Source organism: Neofelis nebulosa, chromosome 4 (assembly GCF_028018385.1).
Source record: "Neofelis nebulosa isolate mNeoNeb1 chromosome 4, mNeoNeb1.pri, whole genome shotgun sequence".
NCBI lineage: Eukaryota > Metazoa > Chordata > Mammalia > Carnivora > Felidae > Neofelis > Neofelis nebulosa.
This window is the reverse complement of record NC_080785.1, coordinates 151,645,960-151,668,340: the sequence shown is the minus strand read 5'-3', so window position 1 is coordinate 151,668,340 and position 22,381 is coordinate 151,645,960. Positions and strand designations below refer to the sequence as shown.

The 22,381-nt window shown below is 40.8% G+C and overlaps 1 protein-coding gene and 1 pseudogene across 2 annotated transcripts in view; one reads left to right on the top strand and one right to left on the bottom strand.

Annotated features, from left to right (window-relative positions):
* RHOA (ras homolog family member A) overlaps positions 1–22,381 on the bottom strand; it is a 64,560-nt gene that overhangs the window by 14,435 nt on the left and 27,744 nt on the right. The window lies entirely within an intron of this gene.
* LOC131510163 (eukaryotic peptide chain release factor subunit 1-like) lies at positions 19,343–21,249 on the top strand (annotated as a pseudogene).

Here is a 22,381-nt window from a genome sequence, read left to right as displayed (position 1 = left end):
AGTCTCTCTCTTCTCTCTTCTCTCTCTCTCTCTCTCTCTCAGACACACACACACACACACACACACAAAGAATATATTCATCATTAGCAACCAACTTTTGTGCTTCAAGAGATACCATCAAGGGGTGCCTGGGTGGCTCCGTCAGTTTAATGGTCAGCCCTTGATCATGATCTCAGGGCATGATCTCATAGTTTGTGGGTTCGAGCCCACAAGCCCTGCTCATGCATGTGCACTCTCGCTTTCAAAATAAATAAAGTTAAAAAAGACAAAGAAAACAAGAAGACATGGGGCACCTGGCTGGCTCAGTTGGTAAGGCATGTGCTGGCTCAGCTGGTAAGGCATGTGACTCTTTTTTTTTTGTAAGTTTATTTCAGAGAGTCAGGGGCTGGGGGCGGTGCACAGAGCCTGACATGGGGCTCAAACTCACAAACTGTGAGATCATGACCTGAACCAAAATCAAGAGTCAGATGCTTAACCCGCTGAGCCACCCAGGTGCCCTGAGCACATGACTCTCTCTTTTTTTTTAATGTTTATTTATTTTTGAGAGAGAGAGAGACAGAGTGTGAGTGGGAGAGGGGCAGAGAGAGAGAGGTAGACACAGAATCTGAAGCAGGCTCCAGGCGCTGAGCTGTCCGCACAGAGCCTGACGTGGGGCTCAAACCCATGGACCACAAGATCACGTCCTGAGCTGAAGTCAGACGCTTAACTGACTGAGCCACCTAGGCGCCCCAGTGAGCACATGACTCTTGCTCTCAGGGTCCTGAGTTCAAGCCCCACGTTGGGTGTAGGGCCTACTTTAAAATAAATAAATAAGTAAATAAAAATGAGAGGACAACCCACAGAATACTGGCAAATGTTTACAAATAACATATCTAATAAGGGACTTGTATCTAGAATACATAAAGAACCTTAAAATACAACAGAAGAGCAGCTTAGGTGGGTGGTCTGGCGCAGGGTGTTGATTTGGATCCAGAATATATAAAGAACTACAAACTCAATAACAAAAAAAATCAAAGAATCCAGGGCGCCTGGGTGGCTCAGTTGGTTAAGCGTCTGACTTCGGCTCAGGTCACGATCTCATGATCCGTGAGTTCGAGCCCCACGTCGGGCTCTGTGCTGACAGCTCAGAGCCTGGAGCCTGCTTCAGATTCTGTGTCTCCTCTCTCTCTGACCCTCCCCCGTTCATGCTCTGTCTCTGTCTCAAAAATAAATAAACATTAAAAAAAAAAAAATCAGGGGCGCCTGGGTGGCTTGGTCGGTTAAGCGTCCGACTTCGGCTCAGGTCATGATCTCGCGGTCCGTGAGTTCGAGCCCCGCGTCAGGCTCTGTGCTGACAGCTCGGAGCCTGGAGCCTGTTTCAGATTCTGTGTCTCCCTCTCTCTCTGACCCTCCCCCGTTCATGCTCTGTCTCTCTCTGTCTCAAAAATAAATAAACGTTAAAAAAAAAAAATCAAAGAATCCACTTTAAAAATGGGCAAGGGATCTGAATAGACATGACCCAGCAATTCCATTCCTAGACATACATCGGAGAAAAACAAAAACCTATGTCCATACAAAAACTTGTGGACAAATGTTCATAGCAGCATTGAAAATACTCATCATATTCAAAAAGTGGAAACAAACCAAACATCCAACTAATGAACAGATAAAATGTAGTATATATATCCAAACAATGGAATATTAGGCAATTAAAAGAGAAAAGTACTAATACATCCTACAATATGGATGAAATCTGAAAACATTACATATGTGAAAGAAGGTGGCCACAAAGAACCACATATTAAATGACTCCCTTTATATAAAATGTCCAGAATAGGAAAATACAAAGTCAACTGGTGTTTGCTTAAGAAAGGGAGTTGGAAAAGAAAGGAAAGGAAATGATTACCAAGGGAATGGTGGGGTTTCTTTTTAGGATGATCAAATTGTTAGGAGATGGAGCACGTCTCTATGAATATACTGTATACTATGAATATATGACACTGAATTGTATACTTTAAATGGTTGAATTGCAACATATACGGGTTGTATTTTAATAAAGCTATTGTTACAAAACAAAACAAAACAAAACAAAACAAAACAACCTGCAGAATCCTTCCATTTGCCAGAGACGAATAGTCAGCCACTCAAATTCCCACCATTGCCTCTTAGAACAGCATTCTAATTTCTAGCTGGGTGCTTTGTTGCCTAGCTAAAAGACTACATTTCTTAGCTTCCCTTAATTAGATATGGCCATGTACAAAGTTCTAGCCCATGAGATGTAATCAGCAGTGCCTGTGGGATTTCCACGAAGTCTTTCCTAAAGTGAAGTCACATGCCCTTCTTCATCCCCTTCCTTCTTTCTGCTGCTTAAACCTGGAACCAGGACTGCTTTCTGAACAGCCATCCTGGAATGTGAGGATGTAGAAGTGTGGATGAAGAACATGAATACCACATTCTGGAGTTGGAGGCATAACAGGTAGAAAGAGCCTGGATCCCAGTTGTTCTTGGGAGTCACCATCTCAGCCCCAGACTGCCTACTTCTACACTTCTTTTCTGTGAAAAATAATTGTCTTGTTTCAAATGGTATTTTTCAGGGGCGCCTGGGTGGCTCAGTCGGTTAAGCGTCTGACTTCAGCTCAGGTCACCACCTCACGGTCCGGGAGTTCGAGCCTCGCGTCGGGCTCTGGGCTGATGGCTCAGAGCCTGGAGCCTGTTTCCGATTCTGTGTCTCCCTCTCTCTGCCCCTCCCCCGTTCATGCTCTGTCTCTCTCTGTCTCAAAAATAAATGAACATTTAAAAAAAAAATTTTTTTTTAAATAAAAATAAAATAAAATGGTATTTCTCAGGTCTTTGTTACTTGTAGTCAAACTAATCCTCAACAATACAAACCCACAAAACCAGGTTGTCTAAAGCGAATGTTTCCCAAACTGGAGTGGATTCAACAACCCACTGGGATACATGAGGGAAACAAGAGAAACACATTTTCTAAGTCCAGAAAACATAAGAAATTTAGCTTTAAAATTTAAATCGCAGGGGTGCCTGGGTGGCTCAGTCATTTTGAGCATCCGAATTCGGCTCAGGTCATGATCTCACAGTTTGTGGGTTTGAGCCCCACATCGGGCTTCCTGCTGTCAGCGCAGAGCCTGCTTCAGATCCTCTGTCCCCCTCTCTCTGCCCCTCCCCTGCTCACACACACTCTCTCTCTCTCAAAAAATGAATACACATTAAAAAAAACTTTTTTAAATTTAAATTGCATAAACTCCTTAGGAGAAGATTCCATAATGGAAAGGGCTCACAGTGCTGCCATCACTGATTTGTGACATCACGGTATGCTTAACATACTGCAATGAATATGTGCCTGGCTAAGTATATACAAAGGCAATACAAAGTTTTAATCAAACCCATAAAATGACCTAGTGATTTTAAAGGATTTTTTTTTTTTTTTTTTTACACAAAAGCATTAGATAGAGGACAATACTAATAATGAAAGCATGACACTAAGCATATAGGTAAACAGGAAATGTGCTCAATATCATTCTTTAAATAACAGTATGCAGGGGCACCAGGTTCACTCAGTCAGTAGAGCATAAAACGTGATTCTTTAAAAACAAATTTTTTTTTAAATGTTTATTTATTTTTGAGAGAGACAGAGACAGAGTGTGAACAGGGGAGGGGCAGAGAGAGGGAGACACAGAATCCGAAACAGGCTCCAGGCTCTGAGCTATCAGCCCAGGGCCCCACGCGGGGCTCAAACTCACAAGCCATGAGATCATGACCTGAGCCGAAGTCGGACCCTCAAACGACTGAGCCACCCAGGTGCCCCCAAAACATGTGATTCTTATCTCAGGTTCGTAAATTCAAGCCCCACACTGGGCTTGGAGCTTAATTTAAAAAAAAACAAACAATCGGAGCATGGAATGAAAACAGTGTTGAGACCAGACTTTAAACTACAATCTGGCACTCTGGCCACCCCATTCAGCTCCCTCTTTCCCTTTTTGCTTTGGATTCCTAATGGATATGGGACCTGCCTCAAGGTCCTATACTTGTTTCCTGTGTGTTTTGTCTTCCAAGCAGACTGCAAATCATCTCAGAGCAAATAACCTATCTTACATTTCTTTGCGGCTTTATGTGGTTTGGTACTTTAGTGGGCATGTAGTAAGTATTAAATAGAAGAAAATAAAAAAATCAAAAAACATTTCTTTGAATGAGAAAGGAGATAGATTACCTCATTTTCAGAATCCAGGGCCCAGACACTAATGGATTTCTCTCTTAAAAATTGTTCCTCTATGTTTAGTCTGACTGCAAACATCTTGATAGGATTCATATATCATTTTCTGTTTTTCTCATGCTCTCAAAATCACTTCAAGATTTTATATACTCTATACATTTCTTCAGGCCTAGTTTGTATCGGTTTGTGCCCAAAGTCAAACAACCAGAGCCTCACAGGACACAAAATTCATCAGGAAATCCCTGGCTCAAAAAAAGGCTGCCAGCTTTGAATACATCCTTCCTAGAAGGCACTCAATTCTCAAGAAATAATCTCTCTCAATCTAATGTGGTTAAAGACACACAAAATGAAAATGCCAGGGAGAACCAAAAAGGCTCTGGAACTTTTTCCTTATGGAACATGTGGCCCAGGAGAAGTGTAAAACCAATCAGCCCCTACTGCTGAGGAAGACAGAAATTACAAGTGATTACGGGACAAAATGAAAATGAAAGCCTCGAATTACAAGATGATTTCTGGGAGTCTGGCCATACAACCAAAGTTGTTGACAAGAAGTGAAAAGTACAAACATCAGGTTATTTCCTGAAATGACCCAGGAAAATTTACTCTAGTCTTTCCTTTAACTTCGCTATAATCTAGCATCTTTTTCAAGTACATGGCTTGCCAGCTTGAAAGGAAATCACGCTGAGCTCTCTGCAGTCTCTCTGCCAGATGTGTCATTTTCTAGGCTGAATACAGTCTCAGAAATAATTCTTAAGAGCTTTGAGTAAAGGTTTATTTTTTCAGTAACCGTCAGCTGTAACATATCTATTTAAGTCACCTGTCAGCTATAACATATCTATTTAAGTCACCTGTAACAATATGTAAAGGACTGTAAATTTCTTTCATTGGTTCAAAATCTTTATGTAGGTTACTGTGCCGCCCTCACAAAAGTTGAAAGGAAAAAGAAATGACAAAAGGAGATCTCTGATGGTGCTGAGAGGGCACAGAAAATACCTACTCCAATTTATGTTATCTGCCATTACAAGACCAGTTTCTCCCACAATCTCAAAAAACTGTGTTTTGGTTGTGGACTAAACTTTGGCAAATTACATTAAGCAGTTACTGTTAACAAAAACAACCAATATTTTAACATATTTCTCACCCATATGCAAATAGAAACGGGTGTCCAAGAAAAGCAAGAGAAGGGCTACATGCAGTATCCCGTGTGATCCCATGCTTCATACTCAAAAGACACAAGGGCAGACAGCTCACTCACTCTCAGGAGCCACACCTGAGGCCTCCAGGGCAGCACCCGAGGGGGTGAGGTATCTCAACAAGCATCTCTTATGGGGTCTGGCATCACCAGAGGCACTCAGTGAATAACAACTCCTACTACTAAGGTCTCTCCCGCTGCCAGCCTTAACCTCATGTCCTCTTTTTAATTTATATAGTATTGCCACTTGTGGTATCACACACCTCCTTCATCTCTCCCTCTCTAATGGCTTCCTTCTCTCAGTCTACAATAAAGTGCAGAATGCCCCTATTTTAAAATAATAAATCTTCCCACATCCATGCTTACTTCTGGTTACCTTTCTCTCTCTGGCCTGTTCAAAGAAAAGGTATACATTTCTGCAGCTTCATACTGGCTTGCTTAAAATTCCTCCCATCTGCTTTCTGCCCAAACTTCTCCTGAAACTTTCTCAGAAATCAACAATGACCTACCTTCACAAAATCCAGTCTGCATTCTCCTTGATATTTTTTGTTGTAACTTACCTCCCTAACAAAATATGATCTCTGCTGTCTGTCTCCTTAGCTACAGCCTCCACGTCTAATCACTCCCCCAAGACTGGGTTTTTCCCTCATTCTCCTTATACTTTATTCTCCGGGGATCTCAATTCTTCAAAAACTACTTTTATGAAATGTCATTCCCAAATCTTTCTCTGACCCAGTCCCTGTTCTAAAACTCCTGATACACCTCCACTCTATGCTCCACTGGCATCTCAAATTCAACATCTCCCAGACATCATCCCAATCTCTGTCAAATCTTCTCTTTCCAGTTACCTCAGTCTTGGTGATGAAAACAAAATTACATTCCTAAGGTACTCAACTCACTGTAGAAACCTTGTGGTTAAACAATTATCTTACTTTCTTTTCTTTGCTCCTCACAGCAAGACTGCTTTCAAGTTCTGAGGAATTCTGCCCCTTCATGAGTCTCCCTTCCACCACTACCACCACCCACTTTGAGTTCCCATAATCATTGTTCCAATTCAAGTCTTCAGTACTACCTATCTAGGAAGAAGGCAAAATTCCAACTGGTCTCACCTCCCTTCTATCCTGCTTGCTGCAGCCAAATTCTCCATTCCTATGTCTGGGCTTCAGCCCATTCTGCCTTTGCTCAAGGGCCTTCAGAAGGTCCTCAATGCCAAAATCAGGTCAAGACTCCTCCGCCTTACCATGAGGGTCCTTTAAAATACTAAAGCAGCCTATTTTCTCCTTTCATCTTCTCTCTCATCTTTATCACATACCTAATTCCGCTAACTGGCCTTGTAAACCACCCCCCCCCCCACCTCAGCTCAAAGTAATGCCTTATTTGAATTTTTTCTTCCTTTCTTCAGAAAATAACACCTCACCTGTCCATCCTAATATTGCCTTCTGTTCCAAAGCCTTTTATTTTTTAAGATTTTTTTTTTAATTTTATTTTTAAATAATCTCTACGCCCACTGTGGGGCTTGAACTCATGATCAAGAGTCACATGCTCTACCAACTAAGCCAGCCAGGCGCTCCCCAAAGCCCATTTCTTATTTCTGGTCCTACATCTTCCACCCCCGAAAATCAAATGTTGCCTCTAAGCAGGGCTTTGGTCCTCTCTTGGTACTTATATTCAATCATATCCTACTCTATGGGAGAGAGATAGCAGTTATATTTCTTGTGTACTTGACTCATATCCATTCCTGGAGTTTAAGCTCCTTCAGAACAGGTACCACATCTTGCTTGGCCTTTCCCACTTGGAGTTGCATAACTAATGGGGCAAGGACATGCTGAATGGGATGCTTATAAAGAGAAACAAAAACTCAAAGAAGGAGCATGTATCCCAAAAGTACTCCTAAAAACTTGACTCATTGGCACTCTCTGATCACTTTTCTTGCAGCAATCATAGTTTTTTATAGGACTCAGCAGAATGAAAAAGCAAAACAACAACAACAAACAGTTAAGAATTTGTTGACTGAGAGGCACCTGGGTGGGTCAGTCATTTAAACATCTGACTTAGGCTCAGGTCAGGATCTTATGGTTTGTGGATTCGAGGCCTGTGTCAGGCTCTGTGCTGACAGCTCAGAGCCTAGAGCCTACTTCAGATTCTGTGTCTCCCTCTCTCTCTACCCTCCCCTGCTCATGCTATGTCTCTCTCTCTAAGATAAATAAACATTAAAAAGTTAAAAAAAAAAAAAAGATCGGACAACTGAAATTCTTTTATTTATTTATTTAAGTGATCTCTGCACCCAATGAGGGGCTGGAACCCATGACCCAAAGATTAAGAGTCACATGCTCTTCTCACTGAGCCAGCCAGCCCCGCCTGGAAACCTGAAATTCTAATCAAACTACCATAGGCTAAGCACAAAAATACTGAAAAAGACTTCAGTGTAGAATACTATTTGGACCTGGATATATGCTATACTAAGTAGAGAATTTCAATGATATTCTCTTGAAAAGCAGACTATTATCTAGAGAGAGAAAAAGAGAGAGAAAGAGAGAGAGAGAAAACTAGTGGGAGAAGGACAGAGAGGGAGATAGAGAATCCCAAACAGGCTCTGCACTGTCAGCACAGAGCCCTATGCAGGCTTGATCTCAAGGACTGTGAGATCATGACCTAAGCCAAAATCAAGAATTGGACACTTAACTGACTGAGCTACCCAGGTGCCCCTCAATGGCCTTCAGTTTTAAATATATACTTCCCACCCAAAAACATCTCTGTAAAATGCTGCTAGAAAGCCAGGTAGCACCTGAGCAAAGATGACTGCTCTTAGTGGTTATTGTTCATAGTAGGATAGTGTACCAAGTATATAGGGCCTGGTTCTGCCCTCTGACTTACAAAGCCAAGAAAATTCCCTGGAAAGGCAACACAGGCAGTTAACAATATCAGTGGCTGCTGCAACTCAAAGTCACCTACAACAGTGAAAAATGAAGAAGGTGACCCTGACTTGGATATGGAGCCTGCCTTGCCTGGTTCCTGGCTTTGATAATAGACCGTTTCATTCTATAGGCAAAATGAAAGCCCCTCAGTCTTCCTGGTATAGTCTCACTCACAAAGTTACTGATGACCACACACACAAGAAGTCAATAAGACCTTCTGTGTCCAGAATGCTTGGACACAGAGCTTTAAGTTACAGCAAGAGGGTGAACTCAACAATGACACATAGGTAGCTGTCTACAGCTAGCATTCAATCATCTCGTGGTTGAAGCATAAAAAACAAAACAAAAAGAACCCTTTATAACTGCTAATGGTCTCTACTAAAAGAGCAGGAACCTTTTGTTTTACTTGTCCGAAGACTCAAAACTTATCAAAGACTGGCTCTTCCTCAGAACTCAAGAGGATGGGACTTGGGGTGCCTGGGTGGCTCAGTAAGTTAAGCAACCGACTGTTGATTTTGGCTCAGGTCGTGATCTTACGGTCCACACTGGGCATGGAGTGTGGTTAAGATTCTCTCTCTTCCTCTACCTCTGCCTCTACCCCCCTCAAGTGAGTGATTGCTCTAACAAATAAACAAACAGACAAACAGGATGGGACTGGCTTTGCTGCTTAGAAACACAGTGCTGGGAATGAATGGTAAGATGACACCTTTGTGGAAACCACCATCTTCCTTCTGCAAGAGGAAACGGGCTGTTGGGACATAAACTTTCTCCCCTGAACAGCAGTGAGGACAGAAGGTAAGAATGTTTTTTTTGTGTGTGATGTGCAAATCCTGGCCAACATGGTCCTAAGTACTTGGAGCAATGCTCCTTTTCAGGGTGACTCCTCGGCTGGGACTGCTAATGAAGCACTTTTCAAAGCATATACCTCACTGGCCCTATCAGAGGCCCGGGATTTTGGAGGACAACCACAAGATAAACTTCACTGCCATATCTCATAGTGCTAATCACATGCTGGTTGTGGCTCTCAACTACATTTCTGCCTATTACCTAACATACAACTTCAAAAAAAGACCAAAACACTATACTAACCATTCTTCTGGACTTCTTTTTAATAATACAAATGGTGCCAGAAGTTTCAAAATCTGCTATACTGCAACAAATCCTAACAAAATGTGTGGACCTTCATGAGTGACCATGATACCTTACACTGGTATATCACAATGCCCTTCCCATACATTTGGCAGGAACTTATTTGATCCTGAACTTCCAAAAGCAGATATAATTGTCATTCATTCCCATTTTATCAATGGGGAAAGAAGCTTAAGAGTTATTTGAATTTACTGAATGTAAGGCCAGTATGTTATTAAGACACATTAATTTTCAAACTGAAAAACCATTCTGGCCTAAAGGTCTACAGTTCCCCATGTACTTTTAGAGAGGCTGCTGAAATGTAATCTGTGCAACAGGGACAGACAACAAAGGATTTACTCCTTGCCAAAGAGGCCTACAAGTCAATCATACTCAAACTCTATTAGCCTATTATTTCTGCCAGCAAACAGATAAACTAGGACACGTCTACAAACGTAAGCAAACGTGTTGTGGAAGGACACCTAACTGGTTACACGGTGGAGGGTGTGGGGGGTGGATGGGAATAGACACATGTGAAAAGAAGCTATTCTATTAAAGTGCATGTATACACACACACAAAATCTTTCTTAAAAATAGCTTTACTGAAATAGAATTCATATACCATACAATTTACACATTTAAAGTATACAATTCTGGGGATCAAATGTACAGCATAGTGATTACAGTTAATACTGTATTACACACTTGAAAGTTGCTAAGGAGTAAATCTTAAATGATCTCACCACAAAAAATTATGGTGATTATATGACATGATGCAAGTGTCAGCTAATGAATAAAAAAAAAAAAACCACTTTGCACACCTTCAATGTACACAATGTTTTATGTCAATTATACCTTAATAAAGCTGGAGAAAACTATACAATTCAATGGGTTTTGGTATATTACATTACTAATGTTTAGAAGTTGTGATAATATATAACAAAATTTGCCATTTTAACTATTTTTTTCATGTTTTACTTATTCATTTTTGACACAGAGAGTGAGTCAGAGAGAGAAAAAGAGAAAGAGAGAAAGAGACAGAGAGAGAGAGAGGGAGAGAAAGGAAGAATCCCAAGCATGCTCTGTGCTGTCTGTCAGTGCAAAGCCCAACATGGGGCTAGGTCTCACAAACGTGATCACGACCTCAGCCAAATGAGTGAGATGCTTAACCGATTGAGCCACCCAAGGACATTGTAACTAATTTTTTTACCTTTTTTTTTTTGGAGATACGGGGGGGGGGGGGGGCAGAGGGAGGGAGGGAGGGAGGGAGAGAGAGAGAGAGAGAGAGAGAGAGAATGAATATGAATCTGAAACAGGCTCCAGGCTCTGAGCTGTCAGCACAAAGCCCGACACGGGGCTCGAACCCACGAACCATGGGATCATGACCTGAGCTGAAGTCAGAAGCTTAACTGACTGAGCCACCCAGGCACCCCCCCCATTTTAACCATTTTTAAGTATACAACTGTAATACTGTGATTTATATATATTTGTTCTTAGTGTCTGTTCCTGGCATATGGCTCCTGAAACTCTTGTAATTTCCTAAATTACATGAACAATGGGAGGATTTTTTGTTATATTTGGTCTTTTGTCTTCAAATAGCTCCAGTTCCTGAAACAGCTCTGGGATGATCGATCAAAGTGAAAGGAGTGTCTCACTATTCATAACAAACTCTATTCAACCACACCTGAGCTTATGTCAGTGAAGTGACTTTGGAAAATCCCTAAAGATGGGGACTGGTTGCCAGGAAAACCAACCTTATGATTAGGGAGTTGCAACTTTGAGTGCCTGCCCCCCAACCTAGGGTAGAGAAGAGGGGCTGGATGTTGAAGCAATCACCAAAAGCCAATGATTTAATCAATCATGCCTACTTAAAGCCTCAAAAAAACCAAAGGGCAGGATTCAGAGAGCTTCCAGGTTGGTGGAGATGTGCAGGGATTGAGAGAGTGGCACATCTTGGGTGGGCAGGCAAGCAAGCTCCACGCACCCCTTTCCACATATCTTGCCCTATGCATCTGGCTGTTCTTGGGTTATATCCTTTTACAATAAACTGGTAATCTAACAAGTAAAATATTTTCCTGAGTTCTGTAAGCTGTTCTGGAAAATTGACTTCCAGGAAGAGATCACGGTAACATGGAATTTATATTCAGTCAGTGAGAAATATAGGTAACAACCTGGACTTGCTACTGAGGTCTGAAGTGGGGGAGCTGTGGGGCAGTCTTGTGGGACTGAATGTTTAACCTGTGGGATCTGATGCTAACTCCAGGTAGATAGTGTCAGAACTGAACTGAACTGTAAGACACCAGTCAGGGTTGCAGAAACGTTTGGTGGGGGACCCTCCTCCATATTTGGTGACCAGAAGTATGAGAAATGGAAGATGTTATAGTGGCGTACTGAGAGTAAAGATACAAACAGGAGATGTTTTTTCCTTTACAACAATTCACTAGCAATAATTACATTTACAATGTTGTGCAATCATTGCCACTATCTATTTTCAAAGCTTTTTCATCACCTCAAAGAGAAACATCACCATTAAGCAATAACTCCCCATTCTTCTCTCCCCTTAGCCCTTGATAAACTACTCTAATCTACTATCTCTATAAATTTGCCTGTTCTACATATCTCATATAAATGAAATTACACAATATTTGTCATTTGTTCTTACTTCACACAGCATAATGTTTAATGTTCATCGATGTTGTAGCATGTACCAAATTTCATTCCTTTTTATGGCTGCACTATTTTCCATTGTGTGGATATATCACATTTTATTTGTCCAGTCACCTGCTGATGGATACTTGACATTACTTTCACCTTTTAGCTACTGTAATAATGCTGCAATGAACACTGGTGTACAAGTAAGTATCTGCTCAAGTCTCTGCTTTCAACTCCTTCGAACAAATACACACCTAGGAGTGGAACTGTTAGGCATTCTATGTTTAGCTTTTTTCAGAACTGCCAAAATGTTTCCTACAATAGCTGTACCATTTTACATTCCCATTGGCAATGTACAAAGATTCCAATTACTCCACATCCTTGTCAACACTTGTTATTTTCTTTTTTGTTTTTTTAATTATTGCCATTTAAGTGGGTGTGAAGTGGTATCTCATATGGGTTTGTTTTTTTTTTTAATGTTTTATTTGGTTTTTGAGAGAGAGCGAGAGAGCAAGAGAGAGAGAGAGAGAACAAGCAGGGGAGGGGCAGAGAGAGAGAGAGAGAGATACACACAGAATCCGAAGCAGGCTCCAGGCTCTGAGCTGTCAGCACAGAGCCCAACGTGGGGCATGAACTCACGAATGGCTGAGAGATCCTGACCTGAGCTGAAGTCGGATGCTTAACTGACTGAGCCACCTAGGCGCCCCTTGTATTTCATATGGTTTTGATCTGCATTTCCCTAATGACTAATAATGTTGAGCATCTTTTCATAGGCTTATTGGCCATTTGTAAATCTTCTTTGGGAAAACATCTATTCGAATCCATTGCCCATTTCTGAACTGGATGGTTTCCACTATTTTGTTTGTTTCCACTTTCTTGACGGTGTCCTTTGAGACACATAAGTTTTTAATTTTGATACAGTCCAATATCTAATTTTTTCCTTGACTGCTGATACTACAACCTTGGATTGCGAATAACTTGTTCTGCGAGTGTTCCACAAGATAAGCAAACGTTTCTAATAAATTTTAACTTGATAAATGAGTGATGTCTTGCAATATGGGTGGTTTGTGATGCCAAATGTCACATGATCACAACTGAGCCAATGGTTCTTGAAAATTCGCTTTTTAAAAAAAAAATTTTTTTTTTTAATGTTTATTTATTTTTGAGAGAGACAGAGACAGAATGCAAGTGGGTTAGGGGCAGAGAGAGAGGGAGACACAGAAGCAGAAGCAGGCTCCAGGCTCTGAGCTGTCAGCACAGAGCCCAATGCGGGGCTCGAACTCACAAACCGTGAGATCATGACCTGAGCTAAAGTCGGACGCTCAACCGACTGAGCCACCCAGGCGCCCCTTGAAATTCGCTTTGATATACGAGTGCGTTGGATTACAAAGCATGTTTCCGGAATGTATTATGCTCACAAACCAAAGTTTTACTGTAATTTGTGTCATATCTAGGAAATCACTGCCAAATCCAAGGTCATGAAAAACCTAATGCTTTTTTCTTTAAAAAAAATTTAATGTTTATTTTTTTTTTTTTAATTTTTTTTTTTTTTTCAACGTTTTTAATTTATTTTTGGGACAGAGAGAGACAGAGCATGAACGGGGGAGGGGCAGAGAGAGAGGGAGACACAGAATCGGAAACAGGCTCCAGGCTCCGAGCCATCAGCCCAGAGCCTGACGCGGGGCTCAAACTCACGGACCGCGAGATCGTGACCTGGCTGAAGTCGGACGCCCAACCGACTGCGCCACCCAGGCGCCCCCAAAAAAAATTTAATGTTTATTTTTGACAGAGACAGAGACAGAGAGAGAGAGAGACAGAGCATGAGTGGGGGAGGGGCAGAGAGAGAGGGAAACACAGAATCTGAAACAGGCTCCAGGGTCTGAGCTGTCAGCACAGAGCCCGACGCAGGGCTCGAACTCATGGACAGTGAGATCGGGACCTGAGATGAAGTTGGACGCCCAACTGACTGAGCCACCCAAGCACCCCCCTAATGCTTTTTTTCTAAGCGTTGTATAGTTTTAATTCTTATGTCTTGATTACTGTTGGTTTGTAATAAGTTTTGAAACCAGAAGGTGTGAGTCCTCCAACTGTTCTGTTTTCTAGATTGTTTTGGCTATTCTGGGTCCCCTGGATTTCCAAATGAATTTTAGGAGCAGCTTATTGATTTCTGCAAAGAAGGCAGCTGAGGTTTTTAATAAGGACTGCACTGAATCTATAGACCAATTTGAGAATTATTACCACCTTTACAGTATTAAGTCTTCAAATCCACGAAGACAAGATGTCTTTCCATTTATTTAGGTCATCTTTTGTTTTTTGCAGTCCTCTCCTTCCCAGCTTCCTTCTTCTCCTTACATATGCCTAAACCCATATATATTTAAAGGTGGAGAAGTCTGGTCTCTCACCACTTTGTAGGAAATAATAGGGAAATGCCAGAAATAGTAAACACTTAAAAATATTATTACAAACTTTTTTACTTTTTATTTACACATTTAATCATCGTAACTGCCCTATGAGACAGAGCCTAGTATTCTCATTTCATAGATAAGGAAGCTGAAATACAGAAAGATTAACTTGCTCAACTTAACTGGATTACTAGCCAGTAAGGTGCAGAAATGGACACTGAACAAATAAGCAATCTGTTCCAGAGTCCCTGTTTCTAAACACTCCACTTTCTTGCCCTCCTTCCTCACCCTCAAATGTCAAGAAGCAATCCTATAGTTCGTAGTGTCCTTTTCTCCTTTGCCTACCCAAGTAAACGTTAGTGACATTGTTAAAAATTAAGTCAATATGTAACTTAGGGGTTGCCTGGGTGGCTCAGTTGGTTTAGCGTCTGACTTCGGCTCGGGTCAGGATCTCGTGGTTTGTGGGTTCGAGCCCCAGGATGGGCTCTGTGCTGACAGCTCAGAGCCTGGAGCCTGCTTCAGATTCTGTGTCTCCCTCTCTCTGCCCCTCCCTGACTCATGTTCTCTCTCTCAAAAGTAAACATTAAAAAATTAAAAAAAAAAAAAAAAGTAACTTAGGAGGATTGATTACTCTTCAATATTTCTCATTGAGTTTTTGATTTTTTGATCCAAAGTCCTATGGTTTTGGGGCACTTTGCTGGCTCACTAGACAGAGCATGCAAGTCTTGATACTGGGGTTATGAGTTCAAGTCTTATGTTGGGGGTAGAGATTACTTTTTTTTTTTTTTTTTAAGTCTTGTGGTTCTAAACCTATGTTACATTTATTTCATGTTTCCTAGCCTTTTATGATTTTTTTTTTGCACCCATTCTTTTTAGAATGTCATTTACATAAAAAAAGGAAGAAAAGAATTGCCAAACATCAAGTATGTTTGAATTGCTATGAAGTTAGCAACTCTTGGTTCTAGTGTGTCTTAAGTCTGCTTACTCTCACTGGGGGACAGATGGATGTCAAGCAAGGGCTGTGGCTTACGTAGCTACAGGAAACTCCGCTACAGTTAAGACTGATAAGTGGTAGCCAGCCCTTTTTCACACTTGTTTTTACAAGTCTGATGATTTCCTGTGGTAACTACAGCCTATTTGCACTCCTGCCTGCCTTGCTCACACTTGCAGTGTGGAAGTGGTCTGTCCATCAGACATTTTTAAGCAGTTAACAGTGGCTGCTTCCTGCACTTGGGGCAGGTAAACCACAATCACACATTAACATTCAATTGTCTCCATTTCACATAGCAGTCTGGTAATTTCTTCATGTTTCTGTGACCATGATGTAGATGCATATATGTCTAAATAGCTTCCTGAAGGCTTTCTGGAGTGCTCATTTAGCCTAGAATTTAGTATACAACATTCTAGCCTTCCTAGTTTAACTGAATTGGAAATTAGTAATAACTGCTCACTGGACAAAAAGTAAATACTGTAAGACACTAATGACTGACCTAATGCCCTATATTTTTAATCCTAAAATCATTATTTTTCAATTAACAAAATAACTTGTTAAGGCAAGTATCTAGCCATAACACTTCAACTAGCTGCTATTTCCTTAGGAATCCTGGGTTTCTAGTTAGTGGTTCTGAAAGTGGTCCTCAGACTAGTGCTATCAACCTCACCTGACAACCTGAAAGAAATGCAAATTCTCAGCTCTGACTACAAACCTACTGAATCAGAACTTCTAAGAGTGAGTCCATTAATCTGGGTTTAAACAAACCCTCCAGGTAATTCTGACTCATGCTCAACTTTAAGAACCTCTGAGTTAGTGTATGTGTAGCTTTACTGTATGGGTAAAATGAAATACCTACCCACCACGTACCCAGAGCTAAATTTTACTGAGTCTTATAATTTCTCTGAAATCTTTTTATCTGCTTCTTAGTGATTGTCTGAACTACTCTTTTGGCTTCTATTATAAAATCTCAATCTACATTTTAGAATGTTTCATAGGAATCTTATTTCTCCAATCAGATTGAATTTCTTAGTCCAAAGTAATCCTTTTTCAAAAAAGCAGCTTTCTAAAATGGCCAATAAACACAGGAAAAGGTATTCAAAGGTGAATGAAAAGATATCCGATGTTCATGAATTTAAGGACTTGACTTTAAGAGAGAGTGAGCATGAGCAAGGGGGAGGGAAAGAGAGAGACACTGGGATCATCACCTGAGCCTAAACCAAGAGTTGGACGTTCATCTGACTGAGCCACCAGTCACCCCAAGGACTTGATACTTTTAATATAACAGTACTGTACAAAATGATCTACAGAAGGGCGCCTGGCTGGCTGGGTCAGTGGGGCATAAGACTCTTGATCTCAGGGTCATGATTTTGAGCCCCACACTGGATGCAGAGATTACTTAAAAATTTTAAAAATACACAGGGACCCCTGGGTGGCTCAGTTAGGTGTCTGACTCTTGATTTCGGCTCAGGTCATGATCTCATGGTACATGGAATTGAGCGGTGCCGGGCTCTGCAATGACAGCACAGAGCCTGCTTAGAAATCTCTCCCTGCCCCACCCCTGCTCGCGTGCAAGCTTGTACACCTCTCTCTCTCCCAAAATAAATATTTAAAATAATAATAATAATAATAATAATAATAATAATAATAATGGCACAAAAACAGACACTCAGACCAATGAAACAGAATAGAGAACCCAGAAATGGGCCCACAAATGTATGGGCAACTCATCTTTGACAAAGCAGTAAAGAATATCCAATGGAATAAAGACAGTCTCGTCAGCAAGTGGTGCTGAGAAAACTGGACGGAGACATGCAGAAAAATGAACCTGGAACACTTTCTTACACCACACACAAAAATAAACTCAAAATGGATGAAAGACCTAAATGTAAGACAGGAAGCCATCAAAATCCTCGAGGAGAAAGCAGGCAAAAACCTCTCTGATCCTGGCTGCAGCAACTTCTTACTTAACACGTCTCCAGAGGCAAGGGAAACAAAAGCAAAAATGAACTACTGGGACCAAAATAAAAAGCTTCTGCACAGCGAAGGAAACAATCAGCAAAACTAAAAGGCAACCGACAGAATGGGAGAAGATATTTGCAAATGACATATCAGATAAAGGGTCAGTATCCAAAATCTATAAAGAACTTATCAAACTCAACACTCAAAAAACAAATAATCCAGTGAAGAAATGGGCAAAAGACATGAATAGACACTTCTCCAAAGAAGACATCCAGATGGCCAACCGACACATGAAAAAATGCTCCACATCACTCATCATCAGGGAAATACAAATCAAAACCACAATGAGATACCACCTCACACCTGTCAGAATGGCTAACATTAACAACTCAGGCAACAACAGATGTTGGCAAGGATGCAGAAAGAGAGGATCTCTTTTGCATTGCTAGTGGAAATGCAAACTGGTGCAGCTACTCTGGAAAACAGTATGGAGGTTCCTCAAAAAATTAAAACTAGAACTACCCTACAACCCAGCAATTGCACTACTCAGTATTTATCCAAGGGGTACAAGTGTGCTGTTTCGAAAGGACACATGCACCCCCATGTTTATAGTAGCACTATCAACAATAGCCAAAGTATGGAAAAAGCCCAAATGTCCAGTGGATAAAGAATATGTGGTGTGTATGTATACATATATATACACATATATATACATACATACACAAAATGGAGTATTACTTGGCAATCAAAAAGAAATGAAATCTTGCCATGTGCAACTACATGGATGGAACTGGAGGGTATTCTGCTAGGTGGAATTAGAGAAAGACAAAATGACTTCACTCCTATGAGGACTTTAAGATACAAAATAAATGAACATAAGGGAAGCAAAAATAATATAAAAACAGGGAGGGGGACAAAACATAAGAGACTCTTAAATATGGAGAACAAACAGAGGGTTACTGGAGGGGTTGTGGGATGGGGGGACAGGCTAACGGGTAAGGAGCATTAAGGAATCTACTCCTGAAATCACTGTTGCACTATACACTAACTTGGATGTAAATTAAAAAAATAAATTAAATTTTATTATTATTTTTTTAACGTTTATTTTATTTTTGAGACAGAGAGAGACAGAGCATGAATGGGGGAGGGGCAGAGAGAGAGGGAGACACAGAATCGGAAGCAGGCTCCAGGCTCTGAGCCATCAGCCCAGAGCCCGACACAGGGCTCGAACTCATGGACCATGAGATCGTGACCTGAGCTGAAGTCGGACGCTTAACCGACTGAGCCACCCAGGCGCCCCTTTTTATTTTTTTTTTAATTTTTTTTTAAATAAATTAAATTTATTTTTATTTTTATTTTTTTTAAATATATGAAATTTATTGTCAAATTGGTTTTCATACAACACCCAGTGCTCATCCCAAAAGGTGCCCTCCTCAATACCCATCACCCACCCTCCCCTCCCTCCCACCCCCCATCAACCCTCAGTTTGTTCTCAGTTTTTAACAGTCTCTTATGCTTTGGCTCTCTCCCACTCTAACCTCTTTTTTTTTTTTTTTTTCCTTCCCCTCCTCCATGGGTTTCCGTTAAGTTTCTCAGGATCCACATAAGAGTGAAACCATATGGTATCTGTCTTTCTCTGTATGGCTTATTTCACTTAGCATCACACTCTCCAGTTCCATCCACGTAAATAAATTAAATTTTAAAAAGAAAATAATAATAAACAAATGGGATAAGATAAAGACACCAGAAATAAACCTTCACAAATATGGCCAATTGATTTTTGACATGGTACCAAAATATTCTATGAAAAAGGACAGTCTTTTCACTAAACAGTGCTGGGGGAAACCATATATTCACATGTAGAAGAATTTAGACTCAGGACACCTAGGTAGCTCAGTTGGTTAAGCATCCAACTCTTGGCTTTGGCTAGGGTCATGATCTCATAGTTCATGGTTTTGAGCATCTTGTTGAGATCTGTGCTGACAGTGCAGAGCCTGCTTGGGATTCTGTCTCCACCTCAAAATAAAATAAACTTTAGACAGGCCCATGTGAGCAGATTCCAACACATGCAACTGCCTGGAGAGAGGGAGCCAGTGTCCTATGTCAGAGCTGCTGGTGGGGAGGAGCAGCCGCTGCCACCCAGGACTGGGCTCTTAGGGAGGAGGAGACAAGAAAATGGCAGACGACCCCAGTGTGCTGACAGGAATGTGGAGATCTGGAAGATCAAGAAGCTCACCAAGAGCTTCGAGGCAGCCCGCGGCAATGACACAAGCATGGTACCGTTGATCATTTCTCCCAAAGATCAGATTTCCCAAGTGGCAAAAGTGTTAGCAGATGAGTTTGGAACTGCATCTAACATTAAGTCATGAGTAAACCGCCTTTCAGTCCTGGGAGCCATTAATTACATCCATACAACAAAGACTCAAACTTTATAACAAAGTACCTCCAAATGGCCTCATTGTTTACTGTGGTACCATTGTAACACAAGAAGGAAAGGAAAAGAAAGTCAACATTGACTTTGAACTTTTCGAACCAATTAATACATTGTTGTACTTGCGTGACAACAAATTCCATACAGAGGCTCTTACAGCACTACCTTCGGATGACAGCAAGTTTGGCTTCATTGTAATAGACGGTAGTGGTACACTTTTTGGCACACTCCAAGGAAACACAAGAGAAGTCCTACACAAATTCACTGTGGATCGCCCAAAGAAACATGATAGAGGAGATAAGTCAGCCTTACGTTTTGTTCATTTAAGAATGGAAAAGTGACATAACTATGTTCGGAAAGTAGCTAAGACTGCTGTACAGCTGTTTATTTCTGCAGACAAAGTGAATGTGGCTGGTCTTCTTTTAGCCGGATCAGCTGACTTTAAAAGTGAACTAAGTCAATCTGATAGGTTTGATCAGAGGTTGCAATCAAGTTTTAAAATTAGTTGATATATCCTATGGTGGTGAAAATGGATTCAACCAAGCTACTGAGTTATCTACTGAAGTCCTCTCCAACGTGTGATTCATTCTTCAAGAGAAGAAAATAGGATGATACTTCGATGAATCAGTCAGGACACAAGGAAGTACTGTTTTGGAATTGAAGATACACTAAAGGCTTTAGAAATGGGAGCTATAGAGATTCTAATAGCCTATGAAAATCTGGATATAATGAGATATGTTCTTTATTGCCAAGCCACAGAAGAGGAGAAAATTATCTAACTCCAGAACAAGAGAAGGATAAATCTCATTTCACAAAGAGACAGGACAAGAACACAAGCTGACTGAAAGCATGCCCCTGCTGGAATGGTTTGCTAACAACTATAAAAAATTTGGAGCTATGTTGGAAATTGTCACACATAAGTCACAAGATCCCACTTTGTGAAAGGATTTGGTGGAATTGGAGGTATTCTGTGGTACCGAGTAGATTTCCAAGGAATGGAATACCAAGGAAGAGATGATGAATTTTTTGACCTTGATGACTACTAGGTAGTCGACATGGGTCTGGCAAAACATGCCTCACCCTCTAGCATCCAACCCAAGAAGCATACCCATGGTGGAATCCAAACAGATCCCTGCCTTACAATTGGAACACTTCCGGAACTTAATCCACGGGCACTGGATACTGAAAAGAAAACCAAAACAAAACCAGCCCCAACCCTACACTTTGGTTTGTCATGATGTCAGCGCAGCAGCCTACAACTAAGTTCCTAAAATGCCACTTTGGACTAATTTAAGAAAGTATCCCAGTTTTTACTTTTACTCAATAGTGACATTGGTTGCTCTTGTACTTTATGGAAAAAAAAATGGTTTTTTTAACCTTCATACATAGTATCAAAAATACTTAACTGCTATATACCTTCAAAATTTAATAGAAATGAGATCATATGGTTTGTTTCTTATCTTGATTGCAGAAAAACTGCTGCATTTTGCAGTGACCCATTTACATGGCATTCTCAGCTTAGACTGCATGAGAAGAAATACATGCGGTGAAATGTTGGAACCAAAAAATAAAATAAAATAAAAACTTTTAAAAAATCTTAAAAAAACCTGTAACTGTCTACAAAGCTGGCTTCATTAAGCAATTAAGCAATATAACAAATAAGAACTTCACTGAGAGGTAAGAAAGATGTTGGGATAGAGAAATCAGCTCAGGGATCAAAGATCAAAAACTTAAGTCGGGGGCACCTGGGTGGTTCTGTAGGTTAAGTATCTGATTCTTGATTTCAGATCAGGTCATGATCTTAGGTTCATGGGTTCAAACCCTGTGCTGACAGTGTAGAGCCGGCTTGGGAGTCTGTGTCCCCCTCCCCTGCTCGCATGCCTGTGTGCTCGCTTGCGTGCTCTCTAAGTAAATAAAATAAATAAATAAACTCAAAAAAAAAAAAAAAAAAAAAGGAAATTTAAGCCTGGATCACAAAGCCATCCTGGATCACAAAGATAACTCCTGGCTATTAAGGACTGCACTGCATTAGCAATGTTTTCCAACAAAGTTCTCTGAAACTGAAAGTCCAAGTCTCCAGGTAAAGGGTCCAATTCACTGTATTCCATTATCATCTGCATCACAATATAATTTTATAAAAAGTAAAGGCATATTTGGTCCTAGACACATCTTCCTTCTGCCTAGGAATCCTCCCCACCTCTTGTCTATCTAGTAAATATTCACCTTCCAAAATAACAAAAATCATACTTTTAAAGTTTTTTTTAAGTAATCTCTACACCCAATGGGGGGCTCAAACTCATGACCCTAAGATCAAGAGTGGCACGATCTTCCAATTGGGCCAACCAGGTACCCCAAAAGTCACTTCTTTCCTGATCTCTGCCATTTCCCTTTCCCTCCCTACACAACCTCCTTCATAAATATCTTCACACTTATTTACCACTCTTATTTAGTGGAGATTCTCTTTACTAAATTGAAAGCTAATTTAGGGCATGGGTAGTATT